Source organism: Anser brachyrhynchus (assembly GCF_964034855.1).
Source record: "Anser brachyrhynchus genome assembly, chromosome: 2".
NCBI classification, from domain to species: domain Eukaryota; kingdom Metazoa; phylum Chordata; class Aves; order Anseriformes; family Anatidae; genus Anser; species Anser brachyrhynchus.
Window position 1 is genome coordinate 105,491,004 of NC_137695.1, and position 18,005 is coordinate 105,509,008.

At 41.5% G+C, this 18,005-nt stretch overlaps 1 protein-coding gene and 1 long non-coding RNA gene across 6 annotated transcripts in view; both read right to left on the reverse strand.

The window, feature by feature from the left end:
• Positions 1–18,005, reverse strand: part of LDLRAD4 (low density lipoprotein receptor class A domain containing 4) — a 290,554-nt gene that overhangs the window by 102,528 nt on the left and 170,021 nt on the right. The window lies entirely within an intron of this gene.
• LOC308189816 overlaps positions 1–18,005 on the reverse strand; it is a 46,360-nt gene continuing 28,355 nt past the window's right edge. Inside the window, exon 2 of the long non-coding RNA XR_013946623.1 lies at positions 1–18,005. This exon is cut by the window's right edge and continues 21,174 nt beyond it. This is a non-coding gene — a long non-coding RNA (uncharacterized lncRNA).

Genomic DNA, 18,005 nt, shown 5'->3' on the forward strand with positions numbered 1-18,005 from the left:
AAGTACAATGACAAAATAAAAAGAAACCATGACTGTGACTCTCAGCCTTCCCAAGGATGCCCAGGTTCTTTCAACAACTTCTCAGAATTATGTTAACACGTTTATGAAGAAGAACACATCTCTGAGTGTTTCTGATTTTATTTTTCGGCAGCTTTGAAAGATGGAAACGTTAGTGTCCTGGCCATGAACTAACCCTGCAGAGGGTTAACATCCTGTTCTGGAACAGGCCAAGACTGAGCTCAAACATTGCCCTCGAGGTGTCCTGCCAAGCAGAGAAAAGAGAGCAGGGCAGATTGTTGGGTATGCCAGACTCTCTGTGACATAAAATATGTGGCATATTGTGGGTGAAAGCCTTGGCAGCAGGAAAAGGAAAGCTGTGGTTAGGTCTCTGTGATCACTGGAGTAGCTGTGACAATCAGATGAGGTAGCAAACATTATCTTTAGGAAGCAGGGGAAAAAAAAAAGTCTTGCACAGGAACTCACAGCAGTGCTCAGCAGCTGGAGAAAGGGGATCAGGCCAATTTATCACTAATGAGCAAAGGCTCTGAGAACTGCAGAGGGAGGTCAGGTGGATACAGTGAGGGCACATGGAAAAAATATTAAAAAAAATAAAAATAAAGAGGAAAAAAGAGGATTTTGGCAACAAGGTCTACTAAGGGCTTCTGTCACAAAGGCCACTCAGCAAACCTCACACATGACTCTAGGCTGATGTGAACTTTTCATTCTTCCCTCCAGCCTGCTGAAGAAATTCTCCCAAATCCCCTCAAGTGGTGACAAGTGCTCTTAATCCTACTCACTGCCAGAACTCCTTTGTCCCCCCAGCCTGTTACAGCAGCAATCCAGGAGGAAGATGAAAGAGGAGGAAATAAGATTCCCTGACATGGCTTTCGTGAATCCCAGTCACTGAAAACAAGGTTGATGGATCTTTTCCTAAAAGCAAAAAAGCTTCTGTGCAATTGAATTTTTTCTTATTTGCCATGTTCTAATGGTGTCCCGTAACCACAGGACTAAAACCAATGCTCAGCTCCCTTCAGCTCAGGCAGAAATCAGTGATTTGCCGATAGGAATTGAGTAACAAACACAGGCTTCTTTTTTTTTCCTCCTTATTTAGTACTTAGTTTTTACAAAACAACTTATGTTAAAGAAAATTTATCTGAAATTTAAAGGAGTTCTCAACTGAAATTTTTTCACTACTTAAAATTCTCCCCTGAAATACTTCCGTCAGAAATTATTTAAGTCTGATTATCAATTTGTGACAAGATTTAGTTATTTCTGAGCTTTGCTTCTCAGCAAGCCCACATCCCACCTGCTTTATAAGGAACACCTGCATGATGGCCCAGACTCCAGTATGGCCATAGCTTCTCGCCCAATCTTCAGTAGCATTTTCACACCAGCAGCTGCAGGGCAGACTAAAACAAAGTCAGGAGATCCACGCGAAAACTTGCATTGATATTGGCCTGTTGCTTTTCAGATCAACGGGACTACATTCAATTCCCATTGATGTTAGCACAAAGTTCAAAATTCAAATCGTTTCTTAATTTGTTAGTTAACTTTGTGGCAATTTCAAATACCAAAGGCAAGATATTACCTAATTACTTCCTTCACATAAAACCACACATTTTGTTTAATGTTGAGGCTTTGTGAAAGCATGCAAAGTAGTTTTCTACACTTCTTAAAAATCTTAGCTCCTGATCTATTGCCACGTATTCTTGATGACAAAACAGCGAGTTGGTTTCTCCACGACATTCCCAAATCGAGCAAAATTATGATATGAAAAAGCTTCTTCACGTTGCTCTACCTTTCAGACTCCAGGACTTTCAGGATTACTGCTTATTACTTCTTACAGAAAACACCTTGACTGCCACCTCGCCATGTGCTGCCAGCTCCTTGTCTGTGTCCCTCTATTGTACCCTCTGGGTAGCAGGCTAGAAAAAGCATTGCAAACATTTCACATAGCTAATCTTTATGAACCAACAGTGTTTCTGACAAGCCATTACCTAGAAACTACGGCTATTACTGGAGGAAAGACATTTTTCAACTACGTACAAGGATACAGCAACAGCTTTAAAAAAAACTTGACAAGAACATTGTATGTATCACTTCAAAACTTTACACCAGTCTACATTATCCCTCAGCAATCTCAGTTCTCCAGGGAATAATTTTTCTTTTTTCTGTAAGGAGATTACAGGCTTGCAGTTTGCACACATAGGCTGCAAAAACCAAGTTCTCTCCAGAAGATAAACAAGTTAACTAGCTGTAAGTAGCAAGCCTGAAGTTGTTTCTTAGGCTGATGAATACAAGACATTTGTTTACTGAAGCCAAAAAATAAAAATAAAATAAAATCATGTAATATTTATCATGTCAACAGGGAGCTCTAGTTTGCAAAGGAGTTTTGGCAGTAATGCCTTGAATTTCTTTTCCTTTAACTAATCAGTTATTTTAGCACTAATAAATTAATTTAAAATGTGTTGTAGAAATTACTACTGGATTATTTTAGCCCTTTCTCCAATTCCACTCTTCCTCTCACAGAAGTGTGTCTTCACCTTCGCTCACACCATGGGCAGGTAGCAAATTTGGCAAACGCTGGCTGCCGTGAAAAGCTACCACTAGGAAAACAACAGCTTCAGCACAGCAAAACTAAGTTATTTGGCACCGCTTCAGTTGAGCGAAGATCATATGAAGAAAAATGTGAATTAGGATTTCAACCACCCACCTGTGCCTGTTTGTGACACTGTTTGTTCACACTACCCACACCGCAATGCAGGGATCGGTTCTAACTTCTCACCTCCAAGTAGAAGAGCAGAGTGGAAAGTTCACCAACCTTTCCAGAACGGCACATTTTAACATTAAAACACCTCAGCAAACAATGGTACCTTCCTCACGTCTGACCACATTTCTTTCCTGTACGGTTACAGACTATTTATGTTTGCAGTAACCATGATACCATCCCTTCTTTATAATCTTTAGTGCAACTCAGCTTATGACATGAAGACCATTAATATCTGTTATATTCCGGTTAAACTTAGCCTTGTGGAGTTACAGTCATTGAGTAGAGATGGCTAAAACTAAGTCATAAAGCTTCTAGGCTTTCATCTGCTGGAAATGCACCAAAACTTACTCTTTAAATATAGCACATTGTAGGCTGCTGGTGAGTCTCAGGTCCTTCACTACGATGATATATGTTTATTAAACACTCCTTTTCCCCCCCTTTTTTTTTTTTGGTAAACACAGGGAGCTCATTAAAGTTCTCATTCAAAATATATTTTCCATTGAAGACAGTCTACCCTGTAATCTTGACACCCAAACACCATTAGACCTTCAGACAAGTATCGAAGTCCCCTCAGCCTCATAGATCTGGAAGACTGTCTGCAACATCCCCAAGTAACAGATCACCTTTACAAAGCACACACACACAAAACAAACAAACAAAACCCCCCACAACTTTGGGACATCCAATAGAACATAGACAAGGTCTTTTATTTCCCATTTTCACTGAATATATGTTTTCATGTCAGCCAAAGTGAAAGCTAACACAGTTGGAATATAGTAAATGTCAATATTTAATCTGGCCTTTCCTTTCCAATTTTTCAAACCACAATGCATCATCTCAGCATGATTAATAACAACTCTTCTGTTGCTTTCCCTGAACCGACCTGAGGTATTTTTGTTGCTAGGTAATGCTTTGTTGTGAGCTGTCCTCCTAACATAGGAAAGATTAAGAGATCTCAGATGGAACCAAAGACGGCATGCCAGTAATCACAGCTGAAAGACGCTTGCACTTGACATCTTCAGATGGGAACAACATGTCTATTGTTTGGAGCCATCAGTCCTTTGCTATAATGCCTGACAGACAAAACCACCTACCTTGTCAAGAATTGGGAACCTTGTCAAGAAGTCATTTGTACTGATTGGATAAACAAAAGGGGAATCTGGAGCAGCAGGTTCATAAAACAAACAAAATGTCCTAGAAATGGCCCTTATTCACCATTACATTCCCGAGTAGAAAGGAGCTCTAAATCTACTTTAAGTGGTCCCAGGAGGATCCAATAGTCATAAAGAAATCTTACATTGACCTCGAGCTTCCACAGCAGCTTTTATAAGAATACAATACAGCGCTGCCAAAGGAGTGGGTTTAGCCAGAGAAAGGGGATTTTTAGCCAAGACATTCCTCCATCTGACTAATCCTTGGCTTTCCAAGAGCCTGTTGGAGCCACTGGCAGCCAATTCAAAAAAACTAACACCTTTTTAGTCCCAACCTACATGAGATAATATTTCAGCAGCCCCAAATCAGACAAATGTGTAGTCACATTGCACATTTCCTCCAGACTTTAACTGTTCCTTTGCCTGACAGTGGCATTTATTCTAAAACACTTTTTCCATGCAAGGATCAACATTCTTATTAGTGTATTTATAAAACACACAGCCGTATCTCTGAGTTTCCCAGCAATACCCTTGGCAGAAATGAAGGAAGCCAGACTGACAGAAAAGTTATACTCCAAGATTACTGTGCTGTATTCCTTGCCAAAGGGTAATTTGTCAGTGCAGTTGACAAATTGAAAAAGGGGAACATTTTTAGTGCCAGCCCCAGAAAACAACAGAAGTGAAAAACCACACTCACTCCCTCACTGAAAATATCACCATATAGCCTATAAAGTAAGAAAGGGAAATAAAAGGGGGAAAAAAAAAGAAGTCACTGCACCAAGGAACCTAACTCCTTAATCTTATATTCTTTAAGAATATTTGAGTAAACAGAAATGCATTTTACTTTTCCCACTTAACAAGCTATTTGCGCATTCTGGTGGCACCTAGGCTCCCATCAGGAGTCAGAGATCCTTTTGTGCTAGGCACTGTAAAAACACTTACTAAAAGGACAGACAGCCCCAAAGGCTTTATTATCTAGAATAAATAAATTACCATGAATTAAGACTCAATTTTCCAGCAGTGTGGGTAATTAAACACTGGAACAGGTTGCCAGGTGGTAGACTCACCATCGTAAGGAGTCTCGAAGAAAGATTGTATTTCTCTCCAAAATGTGCTTCCAGCTGATTTATAGGAAAAACTAAACTTCTAACACTAAAAGGGAGGGTCAAGTTGAATAATTAGTGTGATCAGTTCTGACCCCTGAACACATGAATCCCCTCTATTCAGCCTCTCATTGTGTTAAACCAAAGGCAGATAATTAATAGTACCGCACTCAACTACTACTAATACTTGCAGTTCTGCGTAAGGCAACGATGACAACCACAGTTCATAGCTTCATCCACTGGGAATAAGACTTTTATCCTGTTGTGCATCCCAGTTTTATTTTCTTCTACAAAGCATGCCATGCCATTTGCAAGAGTCACTGGATAGGATGTAGCGATATACTATGGCAATACGGAGAATTTTACATCTTCAGTGCCTAAATGGTGCGTGCCATTCAGCCATAATTGATTATGTTGACAGCATTTCCCCCCATGTGGAACCCCAGAGGATTTTTTCGGAAGTGATCTAATGATACTTTTACTTCCTCTTTTAGCATAGCATATGAATAACAGGATTGAAGCTCTTATCTCTGCTCATCCACATGGACATCTTAAGATTTTGGTGTGGCCTCTGTTCAGACTTACCTTCTGAACGTGGTGTACAACAATTTAATCTACATAAATAGGCAGAGGTCAACATGAAGGGTACATGAATGGAATTCCAAGGTCATTCAGACCCTCAGATTCAAGAATCTAACAAAGTTCTTTGGGTTCTAAATCCTGTGAAATCAATAAAATGATTTCTCCATGGGCAATCCACCCAGAACATTATTTTCTACCATATATAACACTGTTACTCCCAGTTTAATTAGTACTAAACAGCTTAATCTTCATTACATACCTCAGTGTGTCTATGTAACTGCCTTGGCTACTTGGAAGCATTAAACTACTTGTCCCCAATGACTTCTTAAATGAACGGCATTCTTCTACTTCATGTCTGGAAGCTTCTCCTTCTTTATTAGCCATATTACAGACCACTGTGCACAGGTGGTCATAAACAGGGTGCTACTCCTATACATTATTCATATGAGCTACCATATCAACAGAACTGAGAAACACAGAGTAATGTTATAACAAAATGGTTTTCTTTAAAACAGCATTCTTCTCCTGGATTAATACAAATCTCTGCAAGAAGGTTATGGGGGCCTAAGGGAGTGAAACTTCTTGGACCTTGGCAGCAGAAAGGCAGCAGTAAGGCCTTCAAGATTATGCTGGGTTTTGTTATTGCAGCCTTAAGAAAAGCTGGCAGACTGCTTGCCACATCCCACACCCTTCCCACATCCCTGCCAGTTGTCTTGAAGAGCGAAGACAAATTAACCTTAAAAACCTGAGGTAGTCGGCCAGAAGCCGTGGAAATGCTAAAAACAAGGACTGGTTGAGCTAGCCAAATCACTTCATTTCCTTGGGCAATAGCAAAGAAAAAAGGGAATAGACAAAAACCTTTAGGACACATGGGACTTTGGGTGTACGTATTATTTTTATATATGCATATATATCCATGCTTCAGAGAAAAGTACTTGCTTCCTGAATCAGAAAAGGGAAATAGACAAGAAAAGTTGCTGTTTCAGGTTTAAAGAAAAAAAAAATCAGGAAAAACAAAACAAAACAAAACAAAAGAAAGTAGCCACACTCAAAATTCAGCAGTTTTCCCTTCCTTGCTTGAAAGCCAGTGACAGAGTATCAATTTTACTGTGTTCCCATTCTAGCTTGAATTCCAGACACAATGCAAAGCACAAAGAATACAAAACTATTCCCATCAAAGAAAAACAAAAACAAAACCCAAAAGCCCATATAACCACCACTTTTCTAAAAGCTCTGCTTATAAAACATTAAGAGAAGAATCATTTGTGTCCAAATGCCATTCGATCTGGCACTGCTACCCACAAACTCTGCACAGTTTAATCAATAAGACAGATTCTAACCTTCAGGGATATTTTAATCATCACAACCATCCATGGCTATCAGCTCAAATTATGTGTCCACCCCTACAACATTCTTCAAGGAGAGTTCTCTGTACTGGCACTGGTTTTAGGGCACGTATTTTATGATATAACAAGTAACTACAAGTCTGAGAGGACCGTGAAATTTCCAAAATGAGATAGGCATGCCACCCTCCTATAAAACATATAATAAAAATCTATGTCTGATCAGTGCAGGCGCTGAAGTTTTATGTAGAACAGACATCTGCCTAGTAAGCAGTATCAGCATAGAGCCCAGTTGAACACTACAGTGGGAATGTCTTAGGTGCTACTTGTCCAGAGGGGTTTATACTGGTTTCAAGCCCAAGAAAGCTCCATCAGTGTAAATAACACCTTCACCCAAAAGGAGGCACAAAACAAAACAAAACAAACAAACAAACAAAAAACAAAACAAAACAACAAAACAAACAAACAAGGCCAGCCAACCCCAAAGCACATCACCCTACATCAATACCCTGGATGGTTACGCCAGAGTTACATGGTGTCTCTCCGTGCTCTGGAGAGAAACAAGGGGCAAGAACAGACAGCTCTGAAGCGGGACAACCTAAATGCTCTCCACAGGACTACAGTTCCCCAGACCTGACTCATCTCATGTCGGCAGCTGAGCCACTTGCACGGCAGCTTACTTTAACTGCAATCTTCGAGGAAAAGAAATTAAAAAAAACACCACCAACAACAAAAAACACAACACAACTCAATCACAGATAGGCATCATTTCCTGAATATAACCATATCACTCCTTTCCAAATTCAAGGGTGAAAGGCTTCTCTTTCAAAAAATTGAGACAGCAAATTAAACATAGATTTTAAAAACACACACACACACCAGTTTGCAATCATCCTCCTGTACTGGCAGCAGCAGAAGATACTGCTGCCTGTCGATAAACATCACGACTCCCTGACAATGCAGGTTACCACCTCGGAGGCTCTGCCAGAAACAATATCATCACCAACACCAAGTAGCTGGCAGGACGCGGCGTTATGCGAAGAGATCACCCGAAGGTCACTGAACATTTACCTTATGGTTACAAGCCAAAATGAGATTATCTCCACAGATGCCACCTAATAAACACAGAAGAGGGCTGCGAGGGATGCCAGCTTGTCCAGAGTGATAACTGCTCGTAACGCCAGTGCTGGCTGGCGGGGGGGAGAGCGAGCAGTGAGCCCGCACGTCCACACAGCCCCCGTTTGGGAGGCACTCAGAGGGATGCACCGCCCGCCATGTCGCCACAGGGAACGGGCGCCATTTTGTGGCGAAAGCCTCGCCCCACGCACGGTTCGGGCAGTACGGCCTGCACTGCGTCAGCACACCTGAAGCAGCTGCTTCTCCTCTGCTGGCGTGGACTGCCTTGTGTCAGGGCTTCAGCCCAGGACCGCAAAACAGCACGGGAGTCATCACTAAAAAAAAACGACGCAGCCAATACCCAAAATGTGGTCAGTCCTCAGAGAACGGCCATCCCTCTTAAAGAGAGTGTTGTGAAAAAGCTCACATCGCACAGACCCCCAAAGTTAAAATAAAATAAAAAAATAGCAAGAGGAAATCCCCTCAAGCTAAGAGGAATGGTCTATAGACATTATGGGGAAAGGGCAGAAAGTATTGTCTTTATTTTTCACCTGCAGGAATAATTTCAACAACAATGTACAAATGTGAATAAATAAATTAAACAAAGGGGCACTATCCCAAGGAGGAATACTACTTGTCAGCACTTTGGCAAGATACAGCAGAGCAACAACACCCTACATAAAACTGTCATGGATAAGACCATCCAGCACCCTAGCAAGGATCAGACATTCCACACTTACAGGCCACAAAAACAGGTGATTTCAGTACAAGGAAGGGCCCATCTTTTCCTGAACCTACTATGTTACCCCAGTGCACTGACAAGTGAATTTGGCTGGCAGCTGTCGGGCTGTGGCTCTGCTAACAGTCCCAGGTGGGATCTGCAGCTCGCCATTGCCCTCAGCCTGCTCCCATCCCTGTTCCCACCAGGGAGGCTGTGTGTGGGACACCACGCCTGCACCTGACCTCAGAAACCTTCCTGTGCTCGATGAATGCACTGTATCACTATTGATTAGCCATAACTTTCTTAAGACTAATAAGGGAAATTGTATAGGATGCTTCAGTGTTGAGTATTCAGTCATTGCTGCTTTTCTCCTCATACGTTTTTCCACCAACAGCACCTCCCTTCTTCAGGGGATGTTTTAACACCTCTTTGTTAGGATGATTATTTAGTTTACCTAAAATCCAGGAGAAGCCTTTGATTGAAGAACATGTATTTGTGGCAACTGTTATTTGGACATAGATACATACCATGGATAACATTTCTCCTTATACAGCACGGGGCAGCAACGCACATCTCACAGCGTCTACAGCCAATATAGGGAAAGAACACCAGAAAAATAAGCAATCCTGCTCTGACAGCTCAGGATCAGATCAGTTAAACATGTCTACCTGCTCCTGGGAAATCCTATCTCTGCGCATTATGGAAAAGTAGGTTCTGAGCTGTCTCAACAATTTTAGATGCAGTCTCTGGGGTTCTCCACAGCAAACAAAGGCAGCCAGTGCCAGTCAAAAACAAACAAATAAACATCACTTTTTAGGATCATGCCCATGCTATTAGCAAATGCCTTTTTAAAACAACCGGTGCTTTGAGATTGTTGCCTTCACAACATCAGGAAAACAAGAGTCACACCTCACGCTGACTAATAATGAGCTGACTTCACCTAGTCAGTGGACAGACATTTATGTGGCCCCAAGAATAACCCACTGTTCACCCTACACCAGCAAAAGGCACCATATGGCCTACTATATTGGTGTCGTATCTAATTTCTGAAATTATGTAGGGCACTCTTTCAGAGAAGTAGGTCGCTGTGATATTTTGGATGCAGAGGTCTTCCACTCTTGGAGACCTGAATCAAACTTACATGTAAGCATAGTGCTGGTTGCTATGACATAACTGCAAGCTTGTTTATGTTATGAATACTGTGTAATGAAGTCTGCATGCAGACTCCTCTATTCTGGGAGTGAGAGTACTTTGACTTATGAGTTATGGCAAACATTTTCAGTCTGGGTATCTGCTGTCACAGGAACTATTTGGAAGGCAGTGGGGCAGAAAGGCGTGCAGAAGGGGAAGGTGCTCAAGGACATGATCAAAGGAGCAAGAGTACTACTCAAAAAGCAAACCCGCTGAAATAAAGAAGTGCATGAGGTAGTGTGCTCCTTAGTCCTCTCTGCTTAAGAAAAGGCTATTCCTAGTAACCGCCCCCTTTCAAACTACACCGCTAACTTTGCATGACAGTCACCAACGTGACTCAGTACCTACACCAGTCCCTGAATACCCATCAATTTAATTTGAGACAATACTCCAAGTCATCATTATTCCTTCCCCTCCCCACATCCCGGTGCTGCCCTCCAGCCCTCCCAAAGGGGAGTTAGCAGAGTAGGAAACAGTGGGATGACTTTTCACAGTCAATTTACTCATGGACCCTAGTGCAAGAAAGAAACGTTTGGGTTCCTGGGGATGTATCATAACTATAATTTCCCTATCTGAAGTGGCAAAGGGAGCCTTGCTCCACACAAATGTTCTTGAATATTGATCTGAAGCTTATAGATGTAAAATGGGTTAACATTTTCTTTTCTAAATTGCCTACTCCCATTTTCTGTCTTGGTAGATGGATGCTATATGTGAAAGTGAGCCAGAGGTTCACTGTTACTGTACAGCACTGTACCAACCCAGTATTTTTACTCATTACAGAGACGCCTTCAACTTTATTTTAAATGAAGCTTCCAAAATTGTGAAATATTTCAGATGGGTAATAGAGAAGGACAAGAGGAAAAAAAATAGGAGAGAGGGGACAGAGAGGGAGAGTATTTAAATTTCATTCTATAGTTTTAAGAGAGAATCCTTTAGGAGCATGGAAGGAACATCACTAGAGAGCAAAGTATTAAGCATCACTGCATTAACTGATCTACCTGAGAGCATAACAAAAATTTGGCTTGGCTTCTGCTCTCAGAGTAGAGGCAACAAGATTTAATTTCATATAGCTGAGCCATGGTACAAAACTTAATTTCTCCTCACAATGAAAAAGTACTGATCATTATTATTACATCCAGAGCTTCAGTCTGACTGAAAGGAATTTTTTGTACCTTTTCATTGAGTTTGTAATAAAAGGCAATGAAACCAAACATATACTCTGTGAAGGGAAAAAAGATGAGTGTTAGGTCACAGAAGTGTATAAGAATATATGAAGAATGAAAGCGACAAAGGGATTAAACACTCTACATGCTCTAGTAGGGCAGACCATCATTCAGGACTTACTTCAGGGTTTGCGAACCAGATCGAAACATGACTGAACTACTGTCTCCTAGGTGTTAGACAACAACACTGAAAAGCCAAACCCCGATCATTACTTCCTAACCTTACACACAACTGTGTGTGTCCTTAGAGACTTGTATTATCACACCCAGTGCATCAGCAAGCTGAGCTTCCCAAAGAAGCTTTTGCAATCAGTTGCAGAAGAAACCTGTCTATGCTTCTGGGCATTCAAAGTAGGGAGCCAAAATTGCAAGAAGGCTTTGAAAGACTATCAACCCTCAAGTTATTTAGACTGTGTCCTTACTGCAAGCTGGCTGCAATACAAGCCTCAGCAAACAAAATGAGCAGGGCTCTGGACTCTAGATTCTACCTCCAAGCAGATTAGTCCATCTGAGGACAAACTACCAACAAGCTGCATTGAGAAAGTTTTACGTAAAGATAGGAACAAAGCTAAGGGCAACACCCAGGAAGCCAAGTTAAGACATAGCATGAAGTGCTGAAGAAGCTGTATCCAAATCAAAAGGAAAAAAAAAAAATCACAAAACACTAATCTTGCTGTTCTCACTTCTATAGCAGAAATAAACACACACAGAGCCTTTGACAACAGCTCCTAAATCAAGAGACAATGTTGTAGAGAGTGAGTAAAACAGAAAGGACTCACCTGCAGGGATTTGCATTCAACCACAGGGAAAGAAAGCAAAACGCAGGGAAAGTTCAGTGCTAGAGGGGTGCCAGAGGTCTCCATAACGTACTGATGTACACAGACTGAAGTGTGTTTAAGAGAATATTGATAGCTTAAAGCTACAGCATCATACTTTTTCAATAAAACACTAGAAACCTACCTTACCATAACATTTATTTTTATGAACAATGCTCTGTTCTGTCTCTGGTGATTTGCATATTGTCTGCATTGTTTGCTAAATGCCATCAACTACCTCTCAAGGCCATTTAAAATCAGTAACATGCTATATTTCTTTTAAATTAGGTAAGCAAGTGTATATGAGGTCTTAGGGAAAGTGTTTTGGCTTGAGCAGGACAGTAAAGTCTTTAGTAAAGTAATAATAACTAGAAGATAAACATGTATTTGGAAAGCCATTGAGGCGAGAGAACAAGCTCAAGTTGCAAGTCATAGCAAGCTAAGTAAAAAGCACAAAAGTGCATTTTGCTGTCAGCCTCTATGGGCCAAATCATGCAAGGTATTGAGTGTTTATTTGCTAGGGACTGCAGTTACACAAGGCACCCTCCCTCTCTTGGTGGCTTATGTAAGCCTTTCTGTCTAGACACAAGTTTGATTTTGAGGGAACATGCTGGTCCTACATTTTTCTCGAGACTTTCCTCACAATCTGGAAGCTACAGGGGAACAACAAGGCACTCAGCAGTAACTTTGCCTCCCTTTAGCTGTTTATATAAAAAGTCTGGGCTTTCAAACACTCAGTAGAGGGTGAAGAGAGTTAAAAAATCCAGCTGATTGGGTTTAATTTCTTACTTCAGTGCTATTTCCAAGGGGTTGATCTGTCATGCTAACAGAGACAAGAACCAATATCCTTCAGTTACTTCTGCAAATAGAAGACAGAATCTGGATCATCCTACAAAATAAACACACAGAAAGGAAAAAAAAAAAAAAAAAAAAAAAAACAGAAAAAGAGGTAATAGAGGACAAGGAAACTACATGTAAGCAGTCTATATATAAACTGCTCTATATAAAACACCTTCTATACCCCACACACTTTTTTTAAGGCTTCCTGGCAATAATAAATGGTATTTTGTTCTCTGGGAAATAACAGCCTAAATCAATGACATGTTGAACTCTAATACAAGAACAAACTGAAAGTAACATATGGGTTTGGATGAGGTCATGATAATACCTTTGCTAGACCAGCTAAAATAGCATCTTTTACTGGAGTTCTGAGAAAAATCTGGCATTTTAATAACTGTTAAGGCAAAATGGGGGGAGAAGAGTCTATCAGATGTCAGGAACTGGTAGTAGTCCATGTACCAAGATCCGATTTCTTTTTACTAAAAACATAGATACATACAAAAGGAAAACACCATAGACAATATTCATAGCCACTGAAAGTTTGTCTTCTAGTAGGAAACAATCGAGAACAAAAGATAATAAGGTGACCTCCTAGCAAAAAATACTTAGGCATGCCTAAAACTTGTCTGACCGTTGTTTGACCAATACTTGCCCATTCTGATCCAGCAGCCTGAAACCATCCAGCCCATGTGCAAGCAGACACAGTGCAGAACTACAAACAGAAGATGCGATTTTGCATACTTGCAAACATTTCCAAACACTAAGCAAAAACTCATAAACAAACAGGCTTTTGAAAATTATCCTCTGGAGCTTGCGCAAAGCAAGGCAAATATCGTTTGAGATCAGCCATAAAGAAAAAAAAAAAAAAGTCTGTTGTAGTTATAAATGGCTTGTTAGTGGAGTTCACCAGCAGGGCAGTCTGCGATTGATCAACTCGGCTGTCACTAGTGGGAACCGCTATAAAGGTTTCTGGCAGAGGGACTGTGATGGAATGATGAAGGTATTTGCTCAACTAAAGAAAAAAAAAAAAGAAATAATAATGTTTACTAAAATATGGACAAATTGATATCCACAAACATGGTTCACAGTAACCCTGTAAACTTGAGAATTTTCTACAGGGACACAGAAGGACTGAAAGGACTGTTGATAAGAGGAACAAAAAGCATTTATTTATTTATATATAGATATTAGATATGTATAAGTATATGTATATTTAATCTAATATATATAGCATATATTTACATACATATTTATATAAATAAAACCTACTTATACATAAAATAAAAAACCCACCACCCTTGGCTTTTGTAAGAAACCAGATAAAAACTGTTTGGCATCTCCCGAGATTCTTCCTCTTTGATCTCACTGCCAACATGATCCATACTAAATGAAGAAGCAGCGCTTACACTATATATCTGTCAGTAAGAGTCAGGGGAGGCGTTGGGAGAGGCATCAGGAAGGAACATCATGACATTCTCACCCATGTCATTTTTGCAAATCAAGGCAGAGCTGGCTATAAAAGGAAGAGGGGGAGAAAAAGCCATCACCTCTGTGTGAAAGAGCTGTTAAGTAATGGGTGAATAATGCAGAGTAATACAATTACAGAAAATGCCATTGTTCCCTATATATAGGTGTGCGTGTATATAAACACACATATAAGCACACACACACCTCTCCCGGTTGCAAAAAAAGAAAAGGGTTGTACAGATGCCTTGAATACCAACACAGAGCTTCCATTATCCATCCCAAATTGCCAGCATGCATAAGAGCTGTGATTCTGGGTCCTTATAATCTCTCCATTATAGATTAAGTGACATTAGCATAGCAGTCACAGGTGAACAAGGAAATTGAGGAAATAAGAGTACAAGTGATCTAAAACAGAAGTGTAAGCCAACCAACCAAACACACAGCTACTGGCTCATTCTCCCTGTCCACTTTGCAGCTGTGCAGTGGCCAGGGCACTGCTGCTTCCTGTCATCTTTGGAAATGTGGAGAAACATATTTAAAGAACAATAAAATTGAAGCAAAATGGACGGACTTTAATTATTCTGCATTTAGTCAAAAAAAAAAAATCTGGCCATTTAGCAGGAAAAAGTAGCGATGAACCACAGGGATCTGAATGTGCGTAAGAATTACAGGAGACAAAAAGCTGCATATATCCTGTATCAGTATCAGTCTGAACAAATTATCACAATTGGATGGCTTCTGAACAGCCTGCATGAGATCTCACCTCTACGCGTACTGTGCAAGTGTCCACACCACAAAGCCATCAGCCCAGCTGGCAGTCTCACTGTTACAGCAAAGAAGTCAGTCCTTCAACCGACCTAAACACCAAATACAAGCGGTATTCGCTCTGAGACACTACTGCTGGGCAAGCGCACAGGAGCAGTGTCCATATGTTCTACTCATTACAGTACTGCTGACACACAAAAATATCAGTCATGTGCCATAAAATTTCGAGTTTGGCTTAAAAATAGGAGCTTCCTTTAATAAATTATGGGCTTCAACATTTTATTTCCATCTAGTTTCTAAGCACATAGACATCTCCTTTTATTTTATTTTATTTTATTTTATTTTATTTTATTTTATTTTATTTTATTTTATTTTATTTTATCTTCTTATTTTATTTTATTTTATTTTATTTTATTTTATTTTATTTTATTTTATTTTATCTTATTTTATTTTTTAAGAAACGTTGGGAAGGCACCCCTCAAACCTGAAATGCTCATGAAATGCTCATGAAATCCCTTGTTGCCAGTAAACAGGCTTTCCAGTAGGAAAGAAGCAAATACCACGTTTCAGGAACAAAATCAGGAAGTTAGCAATGCTTTTGCATAAGCAACTTCAGTCTAGAGCAGCCCAACAGGCCCCCAGATCTAATGGCCAGTCCTGTCTTAAACCTCACATTCCAGCAGAAAGCAAAGCTCATCATCCGCAGAGAGAGTAACAGTGCACATCCTTCTTGCCTAAAAGTCCAGAGTTCAAAGCCGCTATCCCATTTTACACAAGACTATCTCCGCTCTTGTACAATAAGTGAATTACACGTGCTTCTTACACCGTGATTTTTCATGGTAGAATTCCATTTTGTCATCAGAGGTTTAGAAGAAGCATTGCAGTTCTGCATGTAACCACGCAGCCAAGTTATATTTACCTTCTCTCACAGAAAAAAAAAAAATAAGAAAATTTGTTAGAATTTTTTCTCCCTAGCCTGGAGAAGAGGGCGCTCTGGGGGATCTATGACATCTATAAATACCTGAAGGGAAGGTGCAATGAGGATGGAGCCAGGCTCTTTGCAGTGGTGCCCAGCGGCAGGACAAGAGGCAGCAGGCACAGGCTGTGAGCAGCAGGCCGCACTTGTGTGCTGTGCGGGTGGCCGAGCACTGGCACAGGCTGCCCAGAGAGGCCGTGGGGTCTCCTCATGGAGACCTTCAGAAGCCGCCTGGACGTGGTGCTGGGCACCCTGCTCTGGGTGGCCCTGCTGGGGCAGGGGGCTGGGGCAGGGGGCCTCCAGAGGGACCTGACAGCCTCAGCCGTGCTGGGGTTCTGTGAAGTGGAACTGTAGCTCAAACAGACTTTTTGTTTTGAAAACACATTTCTTATGACAGTGACAAATGATCAGAAAGTGATGCATCACACCTAAGTGAACATCGCTGCTCTGGAGATCACGAGATTCCTGTCTGCTGGCCCTACAGGACAACACTGTTTTCCCTAGATAGACGGAGGGCAGTTCGTTCTTTATTCTTAAGCTTTCCTCAGCCTGACAAACCCAAAACCAGTAAAACTCAATTAAATATACCACTACTGTATAAATCTGACATCTCTCCCCAACTGAAGACTTGCTACACCTTCGCTACCTTCGATCTCTGTGACTCATTGTTGGAAAATCTGCAGTTTCAAAGGTAGATTCCTCTTTAAAGAACTGTTTTTCTCAGTTTCATTAAGTCGTGTGTTTACTTTAAGGAACATTTCTTTACTGCAGAGCCAAGGGACTATGGTGATTTATTCCTCTGTGATTTCTCACAGCCCAGCCAGAAGTGCTTCCACAAGGAGGAGGCGGGCGCGCGGCCGGTCCGTAACCCAGCTAATCATCACGGTCCCCACGGGAGCTGCTCACTCTCCATCAAGCAGAGCAGACACCGAGGAACTCCCAAGCAGCGACCCACAGGCTCTCTGGTGCTCACCTCTTGACGCCACCGACTTAATTCACAAGCAGATTCACTGAGACGGCCCAGTTTAGCTCTCCCCGTCCTTGCCTGCGCACTGCTATCACCGTGCAGTGACTCGAAGACGAAGTATGACTGTAAGGTGTCTGATCACTTACTGGCAAGTCCCTCTCCCCCTGCTCTCCTCACCCACACCTGTTAGTCATTACCCCTGTTCTCCGTGGTCATGCCCTAATGCACTAAAAATTATATAGGAGACGTAGAAAGGGCAGAGGGAGGACTGAATAAACAGGCAGAGCAGGGAAGAAAGCAATGGTGAGAGTAGCCCCATTTGGGTCATGTAAAAGACTGAGGGATCCAGGCTGCTGGGTGCCTGCTGTCCCTGACAGGCTGCCCTGAGGGTGCTTCCCACCCAGCACCTGCAGGAATGGCTACCACACAACAGGGGGTGGTGCAGCCACTGATCCCCCAGCACGTCCCAGCTCGGTGCGAGCCCGCGGACCTCAGCATCACCATCCCTGCAGCCACAGAAACCGGTTCCAGTGCGAGCTGGACTCGCGTCTTCAAGCAACCGCGCTGAAGCCTGTGTTCTCCAATCTCCTCTGCTAGCCACGACTCAGCCCACGCAGGTATCTCTGTGCGTGTTGCAATTAGACCTCCAAATTGCCAGGCAGACATCGCAGCGACAAATCTCTCTCCGTGCCTTTACACTCCCCTCAGCCTCTGCCAGAACCTAGCAGGGCAAGTGAGATACAAATGCTTTCACACCTACATGTTTTGTTTAATCAACCACAGATGCTCAGATTGATTGAGCAGTGATTTGCATAGATTAGCGTGATGTCAGTATTTATAATACAAGAGGAACATCATGCCAAAATCCACCCTTGTATAGGTATATACACACACAACAATAATTGGACTGTTTCTTATACTAAGAAAAGATACCAAAACTGAAAAATAGAGACCTGCAAGTCAGATTTATCACAT